Consider the following 8,797-nt stretch of genomic DNA (forward strand, 5'->3'; position numbering starts at 1 on the left):
AAATAATTTTATTCTACTGTATGCAAACCTCTCTAACACTGCAATTGTCTCTGCTCAGTATCCCCGATTTCCAGAGAAAATAACTTCAGCTGAGCTGACCTTTGTTCACTGCTAGAATGTTCCCATTTCAGGATCAATCCTTGTAAGTCACATTGCACCCTCTCCAATTCAATTATATTTCCTTGCAATGAGGTGTAAATATTACCTGTACAAAATTAGAGGACTGCATTTCCTCTTTTTAGACCATAAGACCTCAAGATACAAGAGCAAAATTAAGCTGGTTGGCTCATTGAGTCTGCTCCACGATTTCACCATGGCTGATCCATCTTTCCTCTAGGCCCCAATCTCCTGATTTCTCCCCATGTCCCTTCATGCTCAGAGCAATCAAAACTCTTTCAACCTCTGCTTAAATACATATTAAAAACTTGACTTCTACAGCTGCCTGTGGCAACCACTTTCTGGCTAAAGAAATTCCTCCTTCTCTCTGTCCCAAACAACATTCCTCTATTCTGAGGCTGTATCTTCTGGTCCTAGACACTCCCACCGTAGACAACATTCTGTCCACAACCACTCCATCAAGGCCTTTCGACATTCACTAGGTTTCATTTAGGTAACTGCCCCCTCTCCATTCTTCTGAACTCTAGTGAGTACAGGCACAGAGCCATCAAATGCTCTTCATTTAACAAAGCTTTCAATCCTGGAATTATTTTCATGAACCTCTTTTGATTCAACTCCAGTGTCAGCATATCCTTTCAAAGATAAGGGGCCCAAAACTGCTCACAATACTTCAAGTGAGGACTCACCAGTGCTTTATAAAGTCTCAATATTACATTTTTGTCTTTATATTCTAGACCTCTTGAAATGAATGCAAACATCACATTTACCTTCCTCACCAATGACACAATTCCCTAAATTGACCTTTAGGGAATACTGCACAAGGTCTTCCGAGTCCCTTTACACCTCAGATTTTTGAATTTTATCTCCACTTAGAAAATAGTCTATGCTTTTCATTTCTTCTACCAAAGTGCATGACCATACACGTCCTGACACCATATTCCATCTGCCACTTCTTTACCCATTCTCCTAATCTGTCTAGGTCCTTCAGTAGCCCCTCTACTTCCTCAAAACTGCCTACCCTCCACCTATCTTCATTTTGTCTGCAAACCTTGCAACAAAGCCATCAATTTCATCATCAGCATGTAATGTAAAAAGAAGTGGTCCTAACACAAACCCTTGTGGAACACCACTAGTCACCAGCATTGAGATTTCTTGAAAGAATTCCAACAGATTTGTCAGGCAAGATTTTTCCTTGAGGAAACCATGCTAACTGCGGCCTCTTTTATCATGTGCCTTCAAGTGCTCCGAAACCACATAAGACCATAAGATGTAGGAGCAGAAGTAGGCCATTTGGCCCATCGAGTGCTCTGCCATTCAATCATGGACTGATCCAATTCTTCCAGTGATCCCCACTCCCCTGCCTTCTCCCCATACCCTTTGATGCCCTGGCTAATCAAGAACCTATCTATCTCTGCCTTAAATGCACCCTATGACTTGGCCTCCACAGCTGCTCGTGGCAACAAATTCCACAGATTTACCACCCTCTGACTAAAGTAATTTCTCCACATCTCAGATCTAAAAGGACAGCTCTCAATCCTGAAGTCGTGCCCTCTTGTCCTGGAGACCCCTACCATGGGAAATAACTTTTGCCACATCTAATCTGTTCAGGCCTTTTAACATTTGGAATGTTTCTATGAGATCCCCCCTCTTTCTCCTGAACTCCAGGGAATACAGCCCAAGAACTGCCAGGCGCTCTTCATACAGTAACCCTTTCATTCCTGGAATCATTCTCATGAATCTTCTCTGAACCCTCTCCAATGTCAGTATATAATTTCTAAAATAAGGAGCCCAAAACTCAAGTATGGTCTTGTGAGTGACTTATAGAGCGTCAGCATCACATCCCTGCTCTTATATTCTTACATTGCATTCGCCTTCTTCCCAACCAACTCACCCTGGAGGTTAACCTTTAGATATCTTGCACAAGAACTCCCAATTCCCTTTGCATCTCTGTATTTTGAATTCTGTCCCCATCTAAATAATAGTCTGCCTGTTTATTTCTTCCACCAAAGTGCATGACCATACGCTTTCCAACAATGTATTTCATTTGCCACTTCTTTGCCCATTCCCCTAAACTATTTAAGTCTCTCTGCAGACTTTTTGTTTCCTCAACACTGCCCAGTCCTCTACCTATCTTTGTATCATCGGCAAATTTAGCCACAAACCCATTAGTTCCATAGTCCAAATCATTGACATACATTGTAAAAAGCAGCAGTCCCAATACCAACGCCTGTGGAACTCCACTGGTAACTGGCAGCCAGCCAGAATAGGATCCCTTTATTCCCATACTCTGCTTTCTGCTGACCAGCCAATGCTCCACCCATTCTAGGAACTTCCCTGTAATTCCATGGGCTCTTACCTTGCTAAGCAGCCTCATGTGCGGCATCTTGTCAAATGCCTTCTGAAAATCCAAGTACACCACATCTACTGCATCTCCTTTGTCTACCCTGCTTGTAATTTCCTCAAAGAATTACAGTAGGTTAGTCAGGCAGGATTTTCCTTTCAGGAAACCATGCTGGCTTTGGCCTGTCTTGTCATGTGTCTCCCGGTACTCCATAATCTCATCTCTAACAATCGATTCCAACAACTTCCCAACCACTGATGTCAGGATAACAGGTCTATAGTTTCCTTTCTACCGCCTCCCATCCTTCTTAAATAGTGAGTAGCATTTGCAATTTTCCAGTCATCTGGTACAATGCCAGAATCTCTCGATTCTTGGAAGATCATCCTTATTGCCTCCGCAATCTCTCCAGCTACTTCCTTCAGAATCCATGGGTGCATTCCATCAGGTCCAGGAGATTTATCCACACTCAAACCATTAAACTTACTGAGTACCTTCTCACTCATAATTTCCACTGCACAAACTTCACTTCCCTAACACTCTTGAATGTCCGGTATACTGCAGACATCTACTGTGAAGACTGATGCAAAATATGCATTCAGTTCCACTACCATCTCTGCATCTCTCATTACAATATCTCCAGAGTCATTTAGTATTGGTCCTATATCTACCCCTGACTCTCTTTTACCCTTTATATACTTAAAAAAGCTTTTGGTATCTTCTTTGATATTAATCACCAGCTTCCTTTCAAAATTCATCTTTTTCTTCCTAATGACCTTCTTAGTTTCCTTCTGCAAGTTTTTAAAAGCTTCCCAATTTTCTGTCTTCCTACTAGTTCTGGCTTCCTTGTATGCCCTCTCCTTTGCTTTTAATTTTGGCTCTGACTTCACTTGTCAGCCACAGTAGTGTCCTTCTTCCCTTTGAAAATTTCTTCTTATTTGGAATATATCTGTCTTGCACTTCCCTCATCTTTTGCAGAAACTCCAGCCATTACTGCTCTGCTGTCCTTCCTGCAAATGTCCTTTTCCATTCAACTTCTCATACCATTGTAATTTCCTTTATTCCACTGAAATACAGACACATTGGATTTTATTTTCTTCCCTCTCAAATTTCAAAGTGAACTCGATCATACTGTGATCACTGTTCCCTAAGGGTTCCCTAACCTTAAGCTCTCTTATCACCTCTGGATCGTTGCACAACACCCAATCCAGCACAGCTGATCCTCTAGTGGGCTCAACAACAAGCTGTTCTAAAAAGCCATCCCTTAGACATTCTACAAATTCTCTCTTTTGAGGTCCAGTACTGACCTGGTTTTCCCAATCCACTTTCAAATTAAAATCCCCAACAAGTATCAAGACATTGCCTTTCTGACAGGCTTTTTCTATCTCCTGCTATAATTTGTAATCCCCATCCCAGCTGCTGTTTGGAAGCCTGTATACAACTGCCATTAGGGTCCTTTTAACTTTGCCATTTCTTAACTCAACCCATAGAGTCCCTACACCTTCCAATCCTATGTCATCTCTTTCTAATGATTTAATATTATTTCTTATACACATCCTTAGCAATTGACTCCAACATCTTCCCAACCACTGAGGTCAGACTAACTAGTCTTAGTTTCCTTTCTTCTGCCTCTCTCCCTTGAAGAGTGGAGTGACATTTGCAATTTTCCAGTCATCCAGAATCTAGTGATTCTTAGAAGATTATTACTAATGCCTCCACAATCTCTTCAGCCAGCTCTTTGAAAACCCTGGGGTGTACACCATCTGGTCCAGGTGACTTATCTACCTTCAGACCTTTCAGTTTCCCAAGAACCTTCTCTCTAGTAAAGGCAACTTCACACATTTCTGACCCAGACACTCTTAATCTTCCACCATACTGTTAACGTCTCCACAGTGAAGCTAAATACAAAATAATTATTCAGTTTGTCTGCCATTTACTTGTCCCACATTACTACCTCTCCAGCATCATTTTCCAGCAGTCTGATATTCACTCTCACTTCTCTGTTATGCTTCCTGTATCTGAAGAAACTTCTGGTATCTTCTTTAATATTATTGACTAGTTTACTTTTGTATTCCATCTTTTCCTTAATTACTTTTTTAGTTGCCTTCTGATGGTTTTTGAAAGCTTCCCAGTCCTCTAACTTCCCACTAGTTTTTGCTCTATTATACTGTATCCCTCTCTTTGGGTTTTATGTTGACTTTGACTTCTCTTGTTAGCCACGGTTGTGCTTTAGAATCTTGCCTTTAGAATACATCTTTGTCTTTGAGATGTATATATACTGTTCCTTCTGGAGTGTTCTTTTCCAATTTTGGCGAACTACTCTCTCGTGACTCTAATTCTCTTTACTCCACTGTAATACTGAAACATCTGACTTTAGCTCCTGCTTCTCAAACTTCAGGGCAAATTTGCTCATATGATGATCACTTTCCCCATAAGGATTCTTTCACCTTAAGCTCTCTAATCAATTCCAGTTCATTGCACAACATCCATTCCAGAATAGCTGATCCCATAGTGGCCTTAACCACGAGTTGCTCTAAATAGCCATCTGATAGGTTTTCTAGATGTTCCCCCTTTTGGGATCCAAATTTTCCTAATTTTCCCAATCTACCTGCATATTGAAATCTCCCCATGGCTGTTGTAACATTGCCCTTTTGGCATACATTTTCTATCTCCCATTGTAATTTGTAGACCACATCCTTACTATTGTTTGGAGGTCTGTATACAACTCCCAAACAAGTCTTCTTACACTTGTAGTTCCTTAGCTCTATCCAAAATGATTCAACACCTTATGACCCTATGCCACCTCGTTCTAATGATTTGATTTCATTTTTTACCAACAGAGCCAGACAACCCCTTCTGTCTTCCTGCCTGTTCTTTTGACTTCATCTTTGGAAGTTATAATCTTCTTTCAGCCATAATTTGGTGATGCCTACAACATCATACGTGCCAAACTGTAACTGCTACAAGTTCATCGACCGTAATTCCGTATACTGCACATATTCAACTATAACATCTTTAGTCCTGTCTACACACTTTTCGATTTTGTGTGCCTTTTACATTGCAACTCATTCTGTTGACTGCAATTTTACCCTTTCATCAGTTTCTTATTGCTCAGTCTGAGTACACAATCCCTTTATCTGTAAACCAACTACCTCATCCTCAGCAACATTACTCCAGTTCCTATTCGCTTGCCGAATTAGTTTAAAGCATCCCATACAACTCTACTGAACCTACCCCAAGTATATTGGACCCCCTTGGGTTCAGAAGTAATCCATCCCTTTTTTATAGCTTGTACCTTCCCAGAAGAGATCTCAGTAATCCATAAATCCCTGCCCCCTAACATAAATTCCCTGTATTCTACCCATCAAAGCAAAACATCCTGTATACATTTTAACTGTTATATTATTCTGCATTGTTACATTTGTATTTAATCTGTGAGCAAAGTCCTTTTCGTTCACTCAGCAACAGTTACTGTAAATTCTTTTGTCTAATTTCACCCCTTCCCTGGATTAAGTTCTGTTTGCCACTGTGCGGCTCAGCTGACTAGGCTATCTATGTCTTTCTGCAGTTTTAACCTCTCCAGCTACAAACATTAGACCAGTGGATGACACTATCATCTGCATGTTTAAAACACAGAACAGTGCAGCCCTTTGACCCATGATGTTGTGCCAACTTTTTAACCTGCTCTTAAGATCAATCAAAACATTCCTGCCCACTTGTAGCCCTCCATTTGTCTTTCATCCACGTGCCAGTCTAAGAGACAGTAAGTGCTGCTTCCGCCAGTAGTACTTTCCACACAACTATCACTCTGCAAAAAAAAAACTTTCCTCTTACATCCCACCCTATACTTTCTCCCAATCACCTTAAAAGTATGTCCTCTCGTATTGGCCATTGCCACCCTGGGGAAAAGGTGCTGGCTGTCCACTCTATCAATGCCTCTTGTACATCTGTCGAGTCTCCTCTCATCCATCTTTGCTCCAAAGAGAAAAGCCCAAGCTTGCTCAAATTTTCTGTGGTAACTTATTTATCATGCACGCTATATTAAAATTTAAATCATACATAAATTGCTAGGAAGCCAGGACGATTATGTTAACCCTGTGTAACCCACCAAGATATGCCTTCCAGACACTACAACATACATAAATTATTTGCTTTCTGCAGCTGAGCCAGTTTTGGATCCAATTCTTCATTCTTCCTTTGATCCAATATTTATTAAAAGCTTATGTAAGACCCAATGCGGAGCCACATAAACTACATCCAAAGCACTGCTGCCTTTCTTCTTTCAAAATAATCTGAATCAGATTAGTGATCACTTTCCCTTCACAGGTGCACGCTAACTGTCCCTGATTAACCTGTGCCTCTCTACATGAAGCCATCCATTTATTAGTTACGAAACAACTGAGAGCAGGAGAATGAAACCTTTTGCTGTAACTGAAGTTTCGACTGGTTTTCTTTTCCAACTGCCCACAGCGAGGTACTGAATTGTGAGAGCAGGTTATGTGATGAACGATGCCGTAAGGGGTCAGAAACATGCACAAGAATTGCAACCCTCAAATGAAAATAGGACGTATTTCTTGCCAGTTGAAAACAGCAGGCCCCCTGTGATGGTGTGTAAAATGGTTCATGCATTTCAATGCATAGCCATTTAAAAACAACTGAAAATGTGCAATTAAATATAAATCCTGGAAATAAATACCATCTAGAAAGGGAAAATAGCCCCTAATATAAGCCTTGTTCATATGACTTTATTTAGTGTTCAGTTTACCTTATTTAATCCTAAGGTTGTCTCAGAGGAGTAATCTACCATTGTTTTCTCTGATTGGCTGCCAGTGACTAGTGGTGTTCTGCAGAGCCCGGTTTTGGGATCACTTCTTCTTATGTAATATGGCGAAGATTTGGCTGATGGAATTGATGGCTTGTGGGCAAGGTTGCCAATGATAGGTGGAGGGGGTGGGTGGTATTGAGGAAGCAGGGAATCTGCAGAAGGACATAGGCAGATTAGGAGACTGGGCAAAGAAGTGGCAGATGAAATATAGTGTAACAGATCAGAATCCAGTTTACTATCACTGACTTATCTCCTGAAACTTGTAACTTAGCAGCAGCAGTACAATGCAATACATGATAAACATTTAAAAAAGTGAATGAATTGCCATAAATGTATATTTATGTTGAATAGTTAAACTAAAAATAGTGCAAAAACAAATGATTTTTTAAAAGTGAGGTAGTGTTCATGGGTTCAATGTCCATTTAGAAATCAGATGGCAGAGGGGAAGAAGCTGTTCCTGAATCACTGAGTGTGTGCCTTCGGGCTTCTGTACCTCCGACCTGATGGTAACAGTGAGAAGAGGGCATGCTCTGGATGATGGAGATCCTTAACAATGGACGCCACCTTTCTGAGACACCACTCCTTGAAGATGTCTTGGATACCACAGAGGACAGAGCCCATGGAGGAGCTGACTAATTTTACAACTTTCTGTATGGTCATGCACTTAGGTGGAAGGTATAAAGGTGTAGCCTATTTTCTAAATGGGGGAATAAGTTCAGAAATCAGAGGTGCAAAAGGACTTGGGAGTCCTTGGGCAGGATTCCCTAAAGGTTAACTTGCAGGTTGAGTCAAGTGGTAAGGAAGCCAAATGCAATGTTAGCATTCATTTCAGGAGGACTAGAATGGTGGGGGGGGGGGGGGGGTGGCGGATTGCATTGACACCTACCAAATATTGAAACACCTAGTCAGAATGGAGACGAGGAAGATGTTTCCATAGTGGGGGAGTCTAGCTCCAGAGGGCACAACCTCAGGATAGAAGTTTATCCCTTCAGAACATAGAGGAGGAGGAAGTTCTTTAGGCAGAAGATGGTGAGTCTGTGGAACTCATTGCCACAGATGGCCATGGAAGCCATATTTGTTTATATTTAAAGTGAAGATTGATATAGGTTCTTAATTAGTAATGGGGTCAAAGGCAGAAAGCAGGAGAATAGGATTGAGAGAGATGATAAATCAGCCATGATGGAATGGTGGTACAGATTCAGTGAGCCAAATGCCCTGGTTCTGCTCCAATGTTTTATAATCTTGTATCAACATAATTATAGCAGCCAATGTGTTAGTTATCTAAGATAAGGCTTGTGGCTTGCGAAATTATGAGAATGTTGTGGTCTCTTGACCCACTACAGCAAACTAACTGGGTGTTTGCTTCACCAATAGAATGTGATGTGCAGATTGCAATTTTTTTAAACTATGGATGAAATCCATGCAATTACTCAAAGCATTGCAGTTTGTAGGCTGCATTGACCACCAAACTTGCCTAGACACCTCAAAGAAGATCTGGCTTGTGGTACGCCGCAGAA

Source organism: Hypanus sabinus, chromosome 18, assembly GCF_030144855.1.
Source record: "Hypanus sabinus isolate sHypSab1 chromosome 18, sHypSab1.hap1, whole genome shotgun sequence".
NCBI classification, from domain to species: Eukaryota; Metazoa; Chordata; class Chondrichthyes; order Myliobatiformes; family Dasyatidae; genus Hypanus; species Hypanus sabinus.